The sequence below is a fragment of the Elgaria multicarinata genome, chromosome 16, assembly GCF_023053635.1.
Source record: "Elgaria multicarinata webbii isolate HBS135686 ecotype San Diego chromosome 16, rElgMul1.1.pri, whole genome shotgun sequence".
NCBI lineage: Eukaryota > Metazoa > Chordata > Lepidosauria > Squamata > Anguidae > Elgaria > Elgaria multicarinata.
Genome location: NC_086186.1, coordinates 21,838,121 through 21,856,935, shown reverse-complemented (window position 1 = coordinate 21,856,935; position 18,815 = coordinate 21,838,121). Strand labels below are relative to the sequence as shown.

Sequence of the window (18,815 nt, the reverse complement as noted above, 5' to 3'; positions counted from 1 at the left end):
TGATGTTTCTCCTGGCCTTGAAGAAAAATAAAACCCAGGTTAATTGAAATGTGTTTTTTTTAAAAGCTCCCACTTTAACCACAGCAACCTTGCATTTACTTTGCTGTTCCTCTCTTTGGGCCTTCTCACCCCTGTCCTTTTCACAGCTCCTTCTAATTGTACAGGACATTTACATGAAAACAGGATCCTCGTTGCTTGGGATTTAATCTGCTCCTGCTGCTTTTTCCACCATCTGAACCTTCCCAAGAGATTGGTTACTTAGGTAGCAGGCAGGGTGGAGGAAGGCCTGAAAAAGGAAGCATTGGGGGAAGTGGCTGGTTTTTAAAGTTAGCTGAGGGATTCCCCCCCCCCCCGCCCCCCAGTGGACTTCTATACATATGTTTGCGTTTGTATGTTTTCAGCCTACCTGTTCCTGGATTAATAGGAAGAAAGAACCGTGCCCCTGTTATCTTGCGGTTATGTAAGTGAATACCTCCCACCTTCTCCCAGAAAGGAATGCTCATAAATCTCCGTTGCTTAACTGTACTTTAAAAAAGAAAAATCTGGAAGCTTCACATTCCAGTCTGGTGTCTGCAGGCTAGTCCCCTGTTTGGAAGCTTAAAGCTTTGGTTTTATCCACCAAAGGTTACCGATGCTAAAAGCGAGGGTATGGCAGGTGAGGGCGGGCCCACGTGTTCTTGACACCGCTGCCCGAGTGAATTGCGTATATCGGGAAGGGCTTCTGAGGCTCAAGCTACGTCGCCTTGGCTCCGGAGCTGTGCCGATATGTGGGAGAGCGCAGCATGTGCTGCCCCACCCTGTGGCGTTTCCCACTGAAAGCGGTGCTGTTGCAGCCATGATTCGGAACCGGTAAGGTGCCAGGGACGACCCGAGACCTTTTGCTGCCTGAGGCTGGGCAGCAAATGACACCTCTCCACCCCCTCCGGCCAAGGTTCAGAGTCCCCAAGGGCAGTCAAGTTACTTCGGTGCCTGAGGCAGAAAATACCACAAGTTCCTCTCTCCCCTCTCAGACAGTAAAAAAGCAACAGCGATAAATGAAGTAACTAAGAATTTGCTCCCATTTTATGACGCCCCAAATCAACTGCTTGAGGCGCCTGTGTCACTTACCCTAATGGTAGGACCGTTGTTATTATTATTATTATTATTATTATTATTCTCTTTCTTCCTCATGGTGGTTTTTCTAGACGAACATGACGGGCATTGCCAAGTCATGCTGTCTTTTACAGATTCAGGAATTTCCTGACAATAGAACATCATATTATTATTATTATTATTATTATTATTATTATTATTATTATTATTATTATTACAAATCCCCACAGGGGATTCTTGCACTGTTACAAATCCCCACAGGGGATCCTTGTACTGGGCCATCTTGTTTTGGTGTGGAACACATGTGTCCTAAGATCAGTGTTACATAGGAGTGCACAGGCTGCAGCCTGGGGATTTCATGCAGCCCCTGCAAGGCCTTTACTGCGCCCCCCCCCTCCTAAGAATGACCTGATCCTCCCACTACGGCTAAATCCCCACTCCCCTCCACACGTGCTCTCCACTCCCTCCCCAGGAGATCTTCATAGGGTTTGCTCTTTCCCTGTCGCTGCTGGCAGTGATGAAAGAGCCGTTCGGGTCAGGATCTCTGGTGTTTGTGTGTATATGAGTGTGCATGGGTGTGCACAGAGATGTGCAGCCCCTGCCCACATCTCCAAGCCAGCATCCCGTGTGGCCCGCAGCGCCAAAATGCTTGCATACTCTAGATCTAGGCCGGTATCATCTACTGCAGCATTCCGCAACCCAATGCCTTCCAGTTCTGTTGGACTGCAACCCCCATCATCCTTACCTAGCTTTCCCACTATTCGCTAAGTGATCCATGACTGCCAAAGCCAGAATAAACTATCCACAATAAGAAGGAATTGCAAATTTGCATGTATATATTTTACAGGGCACAGAATTAAGTTTTCGTTGGTGCAGGATTTGAATTGTCTGGGTGCAGAGGTGGGTTTTTCCGTTGAAAACCCCACCTGGTTATAGGCCCTGGTTATAGGCTAACTGGCTTCCTTTCAAGAGATGTTGGAACAGCTGCTACTTTTGGCCCTGTCAAATTGCTAACTGCTTATAAGCTTTACCTAATAAATCCATTTTGTGACATGCTAGTTTGGAAATCGCTCATGTTAACGTATGCGTTTTGGCTGCACCCTACACAAATGGGTAGTGAAAGATAAACTTGTCAGGGCTGGTGCATTCATTAATGTAGACTCATAATTTAGGGTTTGGGCCGTGGGACTGAGTGACCCCTCTTCCTCTCCTGTCTGTCTCGTGAAATGCTCCTTCCTCCTATAATTCCCCTCTATCTTGGTTTGATATCATTTAGGACTCGTTGCTAACCCTGCTTCAGGCTATCCGGTTGCTTCCCAATTCCTAAACCATGAATCTAGAGTAGTCTTCTCCAATTTGGTGCCTTCAACATGTGTTGAATTACAACTCCCATTGGTCCGGCTGGCAAGGGATGATGGGAGTTGTAGATCCAATCCCTGACATGTCCAGTTAGAAGGATCACGTAGCAGATGCCGGGGGGAAGAAAATCTCTTTCTGCTTGAAACCCTGAAGAGATACAGCCAGCCAAAGTAGATAGTATTGGGCTAGGTTGGGGTGGGAACCCTGGCTTTCCCTTTGCGGGTATCCCAGGTGGTCCCCCTCCCCCCAAACAATGATTTTCTGGTGCCTTCCTGGCTTTTCTGAAGTTTTGCCCCAGTCTAAAAGGTTGAAATGCCTCTCCGACATCTTACTGTCAGTAAGAGCTTGTATTTTCGGTATTTTGGATTCCAACCCATTTGCCTTTAGCCCTGCCCTGTTTACTTTGACTCCGCCCACCATCGGGATGTGGGCCCTGAGAGCTCCTGCAAAATTGAATTTTGCCCTCAAGCTAGATTGATCAATGGACTGATCTGGTATAAGGGAGCTTTAAGGGTGTTTGAGAAATCCGCAACGGAATCAAATGAGTTGGGATTTCCATAAATCCAACCTGTGGGTTCTGTAGCAGACTGGCTTCTCCTGAGTCACATGGATTCCGCAGACTTCTGGACCTTTAAAAAAAAAAAAAACTTTCAGGAATTTCACACAAATTTAGCCATAGAAAAATATGTGAAATAATTTTTTAAAAAACCAGCGGCTGAAATGTGCATTAACCCCATAGCCTGCAACATGAGAATGTGTGTTTTGAGAGTGAGTGGTGCATATTAGAGGGAGGATTTGCGCATTTCTGCAAGTGCAAATTTCTGAAAATTCAGGAAATTGGGAAAAAACTGAATCCATCAATAAGCGGATGATAGGACAAATGGCAGCTGACAGCCGCAAACTGCAGATGGAATGGATTTTACAAAATCCATACATCCCTAGGCAGCTTCCTATGGGATGAAGATTTGTGTGCATTGTGTTGTGTTTCTCAGAAAATTCCTGCTTTCGATGGGAGGCAAATGACGAGGCCTGCTAGGTAATCTACAAATCTTTTAATAAGCAACAAACATCTCTTCTACCTGAAAAGAGTTTAATCTCTTGGAAACTTCTCCTTAGGCAAAACTATGCAAACTAAGCGAGACAATTGTCCAGTCAAGGAGAACAGGAAGCCTCTTCCCAAACCCCCAGAACTTCAGAGAGCCTGGTGCGGAGGCAGGTTCTGGTGCAATCCTAGTCGGATTGACTTTCTCACGCCTTCCTTCCACTCCGTGTGTTTTAGCTTCAAGCGGACCCTAGCATCAGCTAGCTTGTCGGGGTGCTCTCCTCTGAAAGAAAGCTCACTTCCCACTGAGTGTATAGGATTTGGCCTTGAGGAGATAAGCTCTGGAGAGGACTGACTCCCAGCTGGTGAATTGCCCGTGAGAGCTTCCTCCCCCATTGGTACAGGCTGGCTGGTGTCTAGTGCCGCCTCCTCTATTTCTGAATCTGATTCTGATTGATTACCTGAAACACCTTCTCCCAAAACAGGGGCAGTAGGGTTAGACATGACACATTGGTGGAGGGTGATTTTCTCTCCCTGCCACTGTGATGAATGGGTGTACAGCTATTATCAGCTTGAATTCATAGTTGATAAAATTTCTCAGATGTGATAATAAGCCCCATCACAGACTACTGTGCAACATGTACCGAGAACAGGTTAAGTGGAAAAGCTTTGTCCAGAGACATCCTTTTCAGTTGTCATCCAGGGCCAGCCCAAGCCATTCTGCTGCCTGAGACAAAAACCAAGATGGTGCCCTCTCCCATTCTATGTACAGAAGCCAAGTGGACTGTTTCTCCAATACTAGCAATGGAACACCATCCTCCACTTCACCTGTAGGCAAGCAAGTGAGCTTAGGTGGCACTGGTGGGCAGGCCATTTGGCATACAGCTCTCTTCGAATACCTTACTGTTGCCTCCCAACAACTGCTTCACTCTGCTTAATGGTTGGGCCGGCCAAACAGCTCTGGTCACGCTGGTACAAAAGATGCCACCATTACATAGCTGAAACGGTGGCAGGATTTGTGATTGGAGTTCCTTTCTCCTAGGTGAGTTTCCTGGCATCCTTGCAGTGGAAATTGGTGGCTACTTGCATTTCACACAAGGAATACAGGAAGCTGCGTCCTCCAAGGTCAGGTCATTTGTCTGCACCTGACTTGCATTGGCTTTCCAAGATCTCAGGCAGAGAAGGGCCTTTCTCAACTTGTGCCATGATGCTGGGCCTTGAACCTGGGACCTTCTGCATTCAGAGCATGTGCTCTACCACTGAGCTATGTGGTCCCTACCCAAAGTATGACTCCGAGAACGTCTCAGCCTTCCTTGATAGACCCGCCAGATCTCTGTGATATTCGTGCCACAGAAAAGCACCTTTAATCAGCCAGCAGTTCATAAGAAAACTGCAATACTGAGCTTAATCCTTGGATTAAAAGGGCTTAATGGCTGCAAGTTAATTGTTTAACCATTCCTCCCCGCCCCTCTTGGTAATATGCAGTGTGTTCCCCCACGGTTTGTGTAGGAAGTCTGTGACCGGTGAGGTTTCACTTCTAGAGAGGCTGACTCACGAATCAATAAAGGGTGCTGAGTAACCAGCGAAGGTTGATTCCGTTGATGTCCAGAGCAGTGTTTGCACAGCGGGTGGCTTTTCGACTTCACTGGGAAGGGATTTGGTTTCCTGCCGGCGGGGTTTCCCCCCAAAGTTTTTCTCAAGCAGGGGTTAAAGTTGTTTGCTTTCAGCTGGGGACAAGGCATCCTCTGAGCATACGCTATTGCCTAGGCGTCAAAGCAGATTTGAAAGGGGACAGCTGTGGGGTGCGCTCATCTACACCTGCAGCCCTTTGGGGAACAGGGAGGTGTGGCGTTACACCCCACAAGTCAATTCCAAATGTATGTCTGCAGTGTGTAAGTCTGTGGTTTTTAGAATGTTGGCCTGAGTGGGCGGAGTTAGAATGTCTGGGGAGGGGAAGGAGGGATATATAAGGGAAGGACGGAGGGGACTGAGGAGTTCTTTTCAGAGAGAACCTTTCCAGGGAGACTTGTTAGGGACTCTTAGAGTCTGTAGTGCTCTCTGTGTTTATGGTACTTAAGTTCTGGGAAATTTGAGAGTCAGTGTAGTGAGTGGTGTCTTTAGAGTGTGGTGTGCACGTAGTGGAAGTATATTAATCAATACTGAGAATAAAGAAAGTTCAAGAGTGATTGTGTGAGAAAAAGGAAAGCGCGAATGTGAATGAGTGACCTAATTGTATGAAAGCTTTCAAAAAGGTTTTTGAATGTTGTTATTTGAAACAAAGCTTATGAACTTTTAAAAATAAAATTTGATTGTTTTGTTTTTAACCTACCACAAAAGTCCCACGTGTCTGTTTGGCATTTATCATCTTAAGTTTTCACATTTAACACCCACTCTGACAATCATTCACCTAAGCAGATATAACTCACAGCGCATTATTATACATATATTAATAAAATCCATTCTCCATTTTAAACCCCTTTCTCCACATAGTTTGGAGGAAGGTGGGCTTTATCCTTTGCCTCAGGCGTATCAAGCGGTGGTGCTTAGCTTGAGCAGGGAGTAGCCTCGGCCGGGTCTGGTGTTCAGAGCCTGAGTCGCCCCATAATAAGTGGTGGCAGCCGTGAGGTCTGGTGTTCAGAGCCTGTGTCGTGGCAGGAGGGACGTTGACGGAGTTTTCCACTTCCGGGATTGTCCCTCCGGGTCCACACGCCAGCGAGTTGTCCTGGAAGTAAAGAGGCGACATTTTGTTTTCAAAAGAGGAGACATTTGCGCAATTGCTCAGGTGCCATCTTGTGCGAAGGATCAAAACCCCAACGAACTTGGGGTTTGTTGACGCCGAGCGCCATTCCAAAGATGGTGAAAATGCTCACCCCCAGTGCGCGTGGACTCCCCCGCCCCCCAGCTCTGTGCCTGTTTCCTGAGCCTCGCTACTTGGGAAGAGGGAGGACCCTGGAAGGGAGAGCCACACCACCTGCAGCTCTCGGGATGGTCCCGAGATGACCCCCTAGTTTTCTATGAGGAGCACTCCATCATGTTTAGCTCAGAGACAGGTTTACCGTCTAAGTAAGAATCCAGTCTGAGTTAACTCTGAAATTTATCTCATTGAATTTGCATGGATGATTAAAAAAGACCATTTCCACCCATCTTTTCTGCAGGACCCAGCCTTAACTGATGGTGATTCTCTGTGTCTGATTCGTCTGGTTTGACAGAAGTTGCTGGTGCTTGCATGCTGCTTCATGCAGTTACAGTAAGTTAAACAGAATAATCTTTGTTTCTACAGATGTTTTATTGATCTGATAGAGTGGACTCTAGCCCTCGAAAATGTATGTTTTAAGGCAGCCTTCCCCAGATTGCTGCCTACCAGATGCGTTGGACTGCAGATCTCACTGTAGCAAGCCAGCATGATGGGAGTTGTAGTCCAGAACATCTGGAACATGGCAAGCTGGGGAAGGCAGTTATAATGCATTTGGTGGGCTGGGATTCTTGAGTATGACCAATGAGGTTTCTGACTGTTTGACAAAAGGCACCCCCGTGCCAGAGTGCGAGCTGCCTTTGACACCCCACCCCCAATTTCAAAGTGTTTTACTATGTGTTGACTGCTCTTGAAGATATTCAGGCCCAGAGGTTCTGTGGTTGTGTAGAAGTTGCACAGTCACAAGAGACTGTTTGCTCCAATTAGATTCATTATTTTAGAAAAACCTTTGTAATTTCGAAGAGGCATGTAAACCTTTGTAATTTCGAAGAGGCATGTTTTATCCTGGTTGTGCTTTTTATATTGTATTTTGCATTTGTGTTTTTAACTTGTTGGTTGTTTTATGATGGTTTTAATTTTTGTGAACCGCCCAGAGAGCTTCGGCTATTGGGCGGTATAAAAATGTAATAAATAAAATAAATAAATAATAAATAAAAAGACGTGCATGCCGTGTTCTTAGGGAGTCAATTCTTTAAATGTTTGGTCCGTGCGTGTTCCTTATCTCCCCATCCCACATTGGTTGAAGGGTGGGTGGGATGGGTTTGTTTAATCTGCCAGCTGTTATGTAGGTAAATTAGCACAATTCGTGCACAGGATAAAATTTAGTGTTTTATGTTTGTATGTTTTAATTCTATTGTAAATTGCCTTACTCTTTTTTAAAGAAATGTGTCTAAAAATAATAATTCTTCTTTTCTTCGTCTTCCTCTTCCTCCTCCTCCTCTTTCTTCTCTTCCTCTTTCTCCTCCTCCCCATCTTCTTCTTCCTCCTCCTCCCCTCCTCCTCCTCCTCCCCTTCTTCTTCTTCTTCTCCTCCTCCTCCTCCTCCTCCTCCTCCTCCTCCTCTTTCTCCTCCTCCCCATCTTCTTCTTCCTCCTCCTCCCCCTCCTCCTCCCCCTCCTCCTCCTCCTCTTCTTCTTCTTCTTCTCCTCCTCCTCCTCCTCCTCCTCCTCCTCCTCCTCCTCCTCCTCCTCCTCCTCTTTCTCCTCCTCCCCTTCTTCCTCCTCCTCTTCCTCTTCCTCCTCCTCTTCTTCTTCTTCATAACAACAACAACAATAATGTAAAAGTAGGTTTTGGAAACTCGAAACTCTGCAAAAGTACAACAAAAAAGATAGGCACCCCCCAAAAGCGGAGAAACATTGTCAAATCAGCCCAATGAAGACCCTGGCTAACTGTTGTGGGATGGAGGATAGTGTATCCTTGAAGAGGGCATGACTGGCTAGCTGGCATTCTGAACAGGAGCATTCTATGCTGCAACCATTTGCTGCAGACCTCACTTTGTGTTTGTGTGCATATGACTCAGATTAACTTGACTGAATGTATCAAAAGTTTTATTATTGAACCAATTAATTTTCTAAATGGGCCCTCTTGAACCAGATGCCCTCCAAATGTTTTGGACTACAACTCCCAGGACTCGTGACCATTGACCAGGCTAGCTGGGGCTGATGGGAGTTGAAGTCCTTACATTTGGAGGGCACCAAGCTGGGGAACCTAAATCTGCCCCATAGGCATGCGCACCACATTTCATTAGGGCGTGCACCCACGGATTTATTTTTTTTAAAGACGGAAGCTTTATTGAATACTCAGTCATAAAGGACATTATTTTTATTCATTTATTTATGAAACACTCTAGATGCTGGTACCCTACTCTGCATTCAGCTTGCCTGACTGTGGGAAAGCTGTTGCAGGTGGGGGAACGAGGAGATGTTCTTCAAGCCCCAGCAATGATGCTCTCTCAGAGACAGCTGTTCATTGGCACGGCGTTGGAGCAGCTGGAGGGCCATTCCCACTGTGTCTGGACCCCCCTCTGGATCCCTACTCAATGGCCCTCTCAATTCGGCACTTATTGCTTGAGACATTAGGGTGTGCCTGGGCACACCCGGCACACCCTTTGCGCCCGCCTATGTCCTGACCCAAGTTTTAGATCTGACTTGGAAAGCATTATGAAACTGCTCTGTTGATGGGTGTGGCTGTTTTAGTGTGGTTTTCTTTGTTAACCCAGCCTTCCCCAACCTCACACCTTTCAGATGTGTTGGACTGCGACTCCAATCATCCCCAGCTGAGCTGCTTTAATCTTAATTCTTTTCTCTTAATTATGGAAACAATTGTGAGACTTTTTACAAGGTCTGAGATCCAAACACTTTAAAGAGTGAGTTCAGAACCCAGAATACTGTTTTGGGAAAACAGCACATGTGGGCTCTCTTGCAACACAGCAGCACATCTAAGTGTTCTCGCTGCAGATGTCAGTTAGTCTGGAAAAGAGATGAGCATTCTGTGTTTTTTATTTGATTTCCTCCTCTACTGCCCAAACAGGAAGCAGAAGGAGAGTGTGTTCAGCCATTTATAGCTGCTGCTGCTTGGTTTTTTTTTTGGTTGGGGAGGAAATAAATCTATTCTTTTCTGGAACTAATTTCAAATGAAAGCGATTCCTTTGACAAGTTCGGCAGTGAACTCGAAGCATCTGCTTTTTTAATCTTCATTTTGTAAGAGAAATAACAGAACATGTGATACAACTTCACATTGTGCCTGCTGCAATCAGAAGTCCTGTTTTGGGATAAGAGTAACTAATTTTGGCATAAGAGTAACTTGATCAATGTAAACGAATCTCCTTTGGAATGCAAGTTGCTACTGAAATATCCCTGCAGTCATTTCTCCTCCTCCTCTTCCTCTTTGTTGTGTTTCTCAGAAAACTCCTGCTTTCTATGGGAGGCAAATGAGGAGGCTTGCTAAGTAATCTACAATGCTTTTATTAAGCAACAAACATCTCTTCTACCTGAAGAGAGTCTAATCTCTTGGAAGCTTCCCCCTTGGCAAAACTATGCAAACTAAGTGAGGCAATTGTCCGACCAAGGAGAACAGGAAACCCCTTCCCAAACGCCTGTAACTTCAGAGAGCCTGGTGTGGAGGCAGGTTCTGATGCAATCCTAGTCGGACTGACTTTCTCATGCCTTCCTTCCGCTCTGTGTGTTTGAGCTTCCTGCAGACCCTAGCATCAGCTAGTTTGTTGGGGCGCTCTCCTCTGGAAGAAAGCCCGCTTCCCACTGAGTGTGTAGGATTTGGCCTTGAGGAGATAAGCTCTGGAGAGGGCTGACTCCCAGCTGGTGAATCGCTCTTAAGAGTTTCCTCCCCCACTGGTACAGGCTGGCTGGTGTCGCCTCCTCTATTTCTGAATCTGATTCGGATTGATTACTTGAAACACCTTCTCCCGAAACAGGGGCAGTAGGGTTAGACATGACTCTCTCATTGGAAAGTTGACGGCCTCCAACTCATCGATCTCCAGATGTGATGGCAACTCCCACATCCAACACATCTGGAGAGTGCTGAGCTTCCTCTCCTATTGATGAGTAGTGACAGTTGGTAGGTGAGCTTTCTTTAAAGGAGTGTTCTCTTCCTCTTTCTCACTCAGGACCCCTCCCCACTGCCCCAGGGTTCACTGGACTATGGAAACCCACTGGACTATGCCATTTTGGTTTAAAATCACTGCCTAGAAAGGTTTTCTAAAGGTTTCATCACCTTGGGCAAAAGTGCTCCTCCTCTGCCTACAAATGCTGGAGGCATCAAATGGCCTTACATTTTAGGATGCATAGAATCTTTTTTTAAAAATTATTATTATTATTATTATTATTATTATTATTATTATTATTATTATTATTATTTTATTTCTTACCTGCCTCTCCATCCTGATAGAGTTGAGGAACAACAGTAAGCATAAACTACATAAAATACTGATTAAAAACATAGTATACATTGTTAAAACTTCCTAAAAAACATCCTAAAAGCATACTAAAAGCATCCTAAAATTCCACTGGATAGGCCTGCCAGAAGAGATCAGTCTTTATAGCTTTCTTAAATGCTAAAAGACTGTTAAGTTGATGAATCTCTTCTGGCAGGCCATTCCACAGTTTGGGAGCAGCAGAAGAGAAGGTCCTCTGGGTAATACCTATCAGCCTAGTTTTGGCTGGCTGAAGGAAGTTCTTCCCAGAGGACCTGAGTGTGTGGGGCGGATTGTATGGGAGAAGGCGATCCCGCAGGTAGCCTGAACCCAAACCATGTAGGGCAGCGGTTCTCAACCTGTGGGTCGGGACCCCTTTGGGGGGTCGAATGACCCTTTCACAGGGGTCGCCTAAGACCATCGGAAAACACATATTTCCGATGGTCTTAGGAAACTGTATTGACTGAACTATGTCATGTATCATCTTTTGTATTATTAAAGCTATTGTTATGTATTATTTTCATTAGCAAACCATCCCATGACAATGGATCGTGTAGAGAAGAACGAAAATAATTTTATGGTTGGGGGTCACCACAACATGAGGAACTGTATTAAAGGGTCGTGGCATTAGGAAGGTTGAGAACCACTGATGTAGGGCTTTAAAGGTGATAACCAACACTTCATACTTTGCCCGGAAACTAATTGGCAGCCAGTGAAGATATTTTAAAACTGGTGGAATGTGGTCACCCCTAGGTGTACAGGTGGCCAGCGTGGCAGCCATATTTTGAACTAGTTGAAGTTTCCGGACATTTGTATCCTGCCTTATATCACTGGGATCTCAGGGTGACGTACGGGTAAATTTATTACATTTAAATCCTGCCTTTTTTTCGTTCAAAGAACCCAAGGCGGCGTACACAATCCTCCTCTCCATTTTATCCTCAGAAAAACCACCCTGTGGTTTAGGTTGGGCTGAGAGGCTGTGACTGGCCCCAAGTCACCCAGTGAGTTTCCATGGCCGAGTGGGGGCTAGAACCCCCATCTCCCGACTTGCAGTCCGACACTCTAGCCATTACACCACACTGGCTTGCCAGCTTTTGGAAACTGAATCAAAGGGGAAGAGTCTGCAGCTCTGCGGGGATCAATTTTGTATGCAGATTGCCCTGGATTCAATCTTCAGCATCTCCAGGTAGGACCAGGAAAAATTCCTGTCTGAAACCCTGGAGAGCAGCGTTTACAGTACCTGAGTCAGATGGAGCCGTGCTGCTATACAGATTCGGAGCCCATGCCCGTAGGACACAAATCTGCATAAAATTTACATACGCCAACGTCTATTTATATAATAAGCACATTTTGAAATAATTGCTAGGGTTTCTTTAAATTTCACAGGTGTCAAAGCCTGCTGATGAATTTCCCATCCAAACTGCGCCTCATACAATAAATTATTGAATTAATTTTGCACCCCACACCCCAGATCAACCAAAACCCGTACTTCCTGTTAAGTTACTATTAATTTGCAATGGCTGTGAACAGTTGAGGAAATGCACCAAAGGAGTGACTGGTAAGTTTGTCATTTCCACCACCTCCTCCCTTAAGTTTAGGGGGGTGGGGAGCTTCCATTAGCATTGATGGATTTCCCCCACCCAGCCTAAATTTAATTGCCGTGCAGGGAGGATTTTGGGTGAGTGGAGGTATAAGAGTAACTAATTATGTACGTTGTTATGTACGTTGTTATGCAAGGGGCCCCCACCCTTTAAAATTGCCCTTGCATGGCAGTTAAGCTGAGGAAGAAACGTTGGGCCTGTTTGGACAACACACTAAGCCATGGTTAGGCCGCGAACCCTTTCGCAGCAAATTGTTAGTGAGCGGGTTTAAACCATGATTATGTAGCCACCATGGTTAGAAATGGTTCACAAGACACGCTAAGCCATCATGTGTAGCTCGAAATGCTTTTGTGAACCGCCCAGAGAGCTCCGGCTATTGGGCGGTATAGAAATGTAATAAATAAATAAAATAAAATAAGAATTAACCACCGTGGCTTAGCGTGTCGTCTGAACAGGATCATTGTGTTGGCACTGGTGGACATCAAAGGTTCTTGAAAATAGACTTGGGCCCAGGCCTAACGACGCCCCTGCTGTGTAAGCCAGCTTCCTAATATGCACCAGTGGATTCTGCAGACAGATGTGAAGTAGAAATGCATGTCAGGGGCTTCTCCAGATCTTCACAAAATCTAGGCTCTGCATCAGCTTTACAAGCACAGCTTCTAGGTCAGTATGTTCTACAGAATGGCGTTCCTTAACGCACAATGGCTGTTATGTACGTATTGTACGGCAGATTTCCTGGTATGCGCTTAATGACGCCTGACGCAAAACTGCACAGTTGGAAGGAACTTTCCTGCAGTTCCTTTTTTTCCTTGCAAGCTTGATGTCCTGAACAGGCCTCTCCGATTGTTTTCCGAGTCTATTCCGTTTCCAGTTAGGAACTGAAAGGACGCAGGGAGCTTCCTTTCTTTTGGCACTCGGGGCTGAAAGACCTAAATCATGACACTGAATTACGAATGCCAGTACTTCTGAATGGACGTGCTTAAAATACTGCCCTTTTAAAAATCTGTAGAGTTGTAAGACCAAGTTGGAGACGGAGCCAACGACAGCGGCTCCTTGTGAAACCCAGCAGCAGACACAAGTTGGATTAAGCTCTCTTTGTTTGCGAGATTCTGCAAGTGTTCTTGCATTACGGATGTTTGTCAGCTTAAAAGCTGGTTTTGTTCTGTGTTTGCACATAGTTATGCGGGGAGTGCTGGGTGCCTGAAATGCTAACTACAAATACAGCTCTCAAGCAGCGTTCCCCAACTTGGTGCCCTTCAGATGAAAAAAATAGCACAGAAAATTCTCTGGTATATTTTTGGTATGCAAAAGTATACATGCCTGGGTTTAAACACACAGTAATTACAAGGATAGCAAGTATTAGAGGCATCCTGTTCCCTTTGGATTTTATTTCCCCCTGATCTTGCTCCTCTCAGTTGCTTTCCACCACCACCCCTGCCTCCCCAGAACCAGGTGCATATCTGTCTGACAATGTAGTATTACATGCCATGCATCTTATAAAGAGGACTCTAGTTTGCAAAAGCTAAAGCCATCATCAAATCCGTTAGGTGCCACAAGGCACTTTTGTTTTGCAAACTCTTGAGAACGAAAAGAACAGTTACTTACCCGCAGACTTAAACACAAGGCAGAAATATGGATGCAAAGTCTGAAAAGGTCATCTTCAGGGGTCCTTCTCCGCGAGCCCCTGCCAAAGGAAGTGAGGCAGGTGGATACCAGGAGGAGGGCCTTCTCTGCTGTGGCACCCCGGCTGTGGAATGAGCTCCCAAAGGGGGTTCGCTTGGCACCTACGTTATATACTTTTAGACGCCAGGTGAAGACCTTTTTATTCTCCCAGCATTTTAACAGTCTATAATTTTTTTTTTTAACTTGGTGTTTTAAATCTGTAATTTTGCATTGCTGCTGTTTTTGTCTGGTTGAGCTTTTATATTGTATTTTATAGTATGGTTTTATACTTTTGTTTTATACTTTGAATGGTTTTAATTTTTGTGAACCGCTCAGAGAGCTCCGGCTATTGGGTGGTATAGAAATGTAATAAATAAATAAATAAAATTAGCAGCAATGACCAAGCTAACTGAATACACTCGTCTAAGAGATGGAAGTCTAAAAACTGCTTGTTTTTCCAAAGCATGTCACCCTTTCATTGTCTATATGAGAGACAGATATAATTTCGGCATCGATAGATATAACTTTTCCTCCCTTTTATAGCTTGACAAAAGGGGGAAGCTTATGAATGTACTCTCTATAACCTCTACATTTGGCACCACTTTATACCTTGGTTAATTTTAAAATCTACTGATGTTAAACGCTATTGCGGCTTTTTTATTATTAATTTTGAAAGAAAACGAATTCTCAATTTTCTGGGTTGCTCCTACCGTATTTCTTCGATTGTAAGACGCCATCGATTGTAAGACACACACTAATTTCAGTACCACCAACAGAGAAAAAAACCCTAAGACACACCCGCGATTCTAAGACGCACCCCATTTTTAGAGATGTTTCTATGGGGAAAAAGTGCGTCTTACAATCGAAGAAATAGGGTATTTAAAGATCTGCTATTGGATGTGAATGAATGATGTAAAGACTTCGATTTGATTGCAATGAACTCCTACAGTTAAACTCTAGTAATACTCTAGTAGATGACCGTTTAAAAAAAAGAAAAGAAAAGAAATACGGGCCAGATCTACACCAACCAGAACATGACACTTTGAAACGGCTTGAAAACTGTATATGGGGTGGGTCCTGGGCCCCAACTGTTATAACCCGTTTTAAAGCAGGAGTGTAGTTCCTGCCATGGTCTGAGCCCCAAAACACAAAACTGCTCTTTGGAACCCAAGTAAAGATGGCCCCGAAGGACAGCCCTCGCTTTTCAACATGCCATCCTCCCAGTTAAAAATCAAAATCAATAAATCTAAATAAAATAAAAATCAGGAGGGTCAGGGAGCCTGGTGAGAGTCAAGGGTGGTGGTGTCTGTAAGTGTATTGATCCAGCTAGTATGTCCTATGGTCAGAAATGTTGGGAATCGCCATCCAAAACACCTGGGCAGTATTGGGTTGGGGGAAGGCTACCATATACGAGTGATTGATGTTTTACACATATTGTGTTTCATCTGTCGATAATAATTACATCGATTTTTGGCTTGAACCTACAGTCCTGAACTGGTGTCTTCGGGGATGTCTGGTGGAAATGTACTTAATACCAGTCCTAAAATCTCTTCACTGGCTGCCAATTAGTTTCCGGGCGAAGTATAAAGTGTTGGTTATCACCTTCAAAGCCCTACATGGTTTGGGGCCAGGCTACCTGCGGGATCGCCTTCTCCTGTACAATCCGCCCTGCACACTCAGGTCCTCTGGGAAGAATCTCCTTCAGTCAGCAAAGATTAGGCTGACAACCATTACCCAGAGGACCTTTTCTTCTGCTGCTCCCAAACTGTGGAATAGCCTGCCGGAGGAGACTCGACAGCTTGACAGTCTTTTAGCATTCAAGAAGGCTGTCAAGACTGATCACTTCCGGCAGGCCTATCCAGTAGAATTTTAGGATGTTTTTAAACAGTGTATACTGTGTTTTTAATCAGTATTTTATGTATTTTATGCTTATTGTTCCCGCCTCGATCTAATCGGAGAGGCGGGTAATAAATAAATAAATAATAATTATTATTATAATAATAATTAGTCTCATACCTCTAGTGAAGTTTTCTCCAACCTGGTGCCCTCCAGACTGCAATGCCCATCATTCCTAGCCGGCGTGAGCCATGACTTGGGGACTTTGTAAACCACCCAGAGAGCTATGGGGCGGTACATAAATGTAATTAATAATAATAGTAATAACAACAACATGGGTGGGAGGGCCCTGTTGCACCATGTCCTGCTTTGTTGGTCCCTGATTGACAGCTGGTTGGCCACTGTGTGAACAGAGTGCTAGACCAGAGGGACCCTCGGTCCGATCCAGAAGGGCTCTTCTTATGTTCTTATGACTCTCCTTTAACCCGCTGTCAGCATTGTTGGTCACTTATACAGACTTGTTCACCAGCTATCAAGACTGATCTCTTCCGGCAGGCCTATCCAGTGGAATTTTAGGATGTTTTTAGTATGCTTTTAGCATGTTTTTAGGATGTTTTTAAAATTTGTATTTATTTATTACATTTATATACCATGCCCCATAGCCAAAGCTCTCTGGGCGGTTTACAAAAGTTAAAACAGTAAACATTTAAAAAGTATACAAAATTTAAGAATCATCAGAAACATAAAAACAAAAATATAGAAACAACAGTATCCATTTAAAACAACAGTCCTGGGGTGCGTTAGAAAACAAACTTAGCGTTGTTAAATGCTGTTAAAATGCCTGGGAGAAGAGAAAAGTCTTAACCTGGCGCCTGAAAGATAACAGTGTTGGTGCCAGGCGAGCCTCATCAGGGAGATCATTCCACAGTCAGGGGGCCACCACCGAAAAGGCCCTCTCCTTTGTTGCCATCCTCTGAGCTTCCCTCAGAGTAGGCACTCGGAGGAGGACCTTACATGTTGAGTGGGTAGGTTCATGTCGGGAGAGGCATTCCATCAGGTATTGCATGTATACTATATTAATACAGTGTATTAACAGTGTATACTAAGTTTTTAATCTGTATTTTATGCTTGCTGTTGTTCTCCGCCTCGATCCAATCGGAGAGGCGATAAATAAATAAATTATTATTATTATTATTATTATTATTATTATTATTATTATTATTATTTAGTGTTAGGGCAGGGCCGATGCCTTTTTGTATTTGAAAGTGGGTAGAACAAGAATATATGTTCGAAAACGGCCAGGAGCCTAAATGAAATAGGCATTTCACGGGGCTGCCTTCCTCTTGGCTTCTGCATACTTTTCTAGACTAGATGAGTCGTGGTGGTCAAGCAATTGTGCCTTCTGCATTCAACAGCGTACACCAATTGTTGTGGCAAAACACTGAGCATTGTGTTACGTGTTCCGGACAAGGAGAAAGAGGCTTATGACGAGGCTGAGCTCAGTCAGTATTATTAGAGCCAGCTGATAATCCTTTTTACATGCCCGTTGCCGCACCGCCAATATTCCTGTTTTATTTGAAATAGAGCGCAGACAGGGAAAGAATGGTGAGTGCTGCCAGCTTTCCGTGCCTAACGGGGTGGGATATTTTTTTTTTAGGACAGTATTGCCATTCTGGGATGTGGGGACAGAAATGGAAGAGGCAAGAGCAGAGCAATGCCATGATTAAAGAGGAGGAAAGCCATTTCCATCCTCCATTCCTAGAGAGGGTGGTTGGGAAATGTGGCTGTTTGCCACACCGTTCCATCTGCCTCCAACTGTTCCGTGAAAAAAGAGAGCTGGGTGGCTACCAAAGTTTTTGAGGGAGGAATGCTTGAGGAGGAATTTCAGCATTTCTTCCCAGAACAATTTTGAATTATTTGTAAAAAAAAAAAAAAAAAGATCTGTGTTTTTTTAAGTTGTCTTCCCACCTCCCTCCTCTTCCGCTGATGGATTTGCTTAGAAGGTCCTCCCTAACCCTGTAGATCTAGGGTCTTGTGTGGACAGAGGTGCTCCTACCATTAGATGTGATGAGGCAGCGGCCTCAGGTGCCGTATGTTGGGCACCGCCCTCAGAGGCAGCGAGACAGGATGGGTACCTGAGGACTGGAAGACACGGGCCACTAGGAAGTTGGCTATGAAATGAAGGTTGTGTCGGCTAAGCAATCCTAGTAAATTAATTGAGTATTAAATATAAATTAATTCTGCCTACAATCGCATATGCGTAAAATGCTGCTCAAGGGAGCGCCTCTCCCATTATATGCCTGCCCAAGATTTGGGATCTATCGGAGGAGCCCTCCTCTGCGTCTCACCCGTACGTGACATACATCATGATGGGACATGGCAGAGGGCCTTCTCTGTTGTGGCACCCCGGTTGTGGAATGCCCTCCCCTTGAACGCCCGATTGGCAAAGACGCTGGCTTTGTTTCAGTGCCAAGTTAAAACGTGGCCTTTTACCAATGCCGTTGTGGGCTAAATTTGCCTAAAGGTGCGTATAGTTTAAATGTTTTAAATATTTTGCTAGTATTAACTTGTTAATGGTTGAATACATTTTCACTGTGCAAATTATTTATTGTTTTACTCTGTTTGAATTGATTCTTATCTGTATGCCGCCCTGAGATTTGAATGATATACGGCGGGATACAAATGTTTAAATAAATAAATAAACCTTAAAGGGAACCCAAAAATAAATAAATCACACTTTGCTTGCTTTTTTAGATGATGGCCATACTGTTTATAGCAGGTGTCGTGTTAGAAGAGACATTCTGTCTTCTGTGTGTGTGTGTGTGAGAGAGAGAGAGACGGGGGCGGGGGGCTGTGGAGATTCACCTGGTTCACATATAACCACAAGCCACCTGGGTGAATTTCCCTGCAGGACTTGCTGTTTTGCATTTTGAAAATTCAGGTTACGGCACTGCGGCTGATCGTTTTATGTACGAACCTAGTGAAGGGAGGATCTATCTATCTATCTATCTATCTATCTATCTATCTATCTATCTATCTATCT

At 44.7% G+C, this 18,815-nt stretch overlaps 1 protein-coding gene across 2 annotated transcripts in view; it reads left to right on the top strand.

The window, feature by feature from the left end:
• AKAP13 (A-kinase anchoring protein 13) overlaps positions 1–18,815 on the top strand; it is a 298,396-nt gene that overhangs the window by 70,174 nt on the left and 209,407 nt on the right. For both annotated transcript variants that reach the window (XM_063142172.1, XM_063142171.1), the window contains exon 2: positions 6,649–6,740. The gene's annotated coding sequence lies outside the window, so the exon portion shown is untranslated. The remainder of the gene's footprint in view (positions 1–6,648; positions 6,741–18,815) is intronic.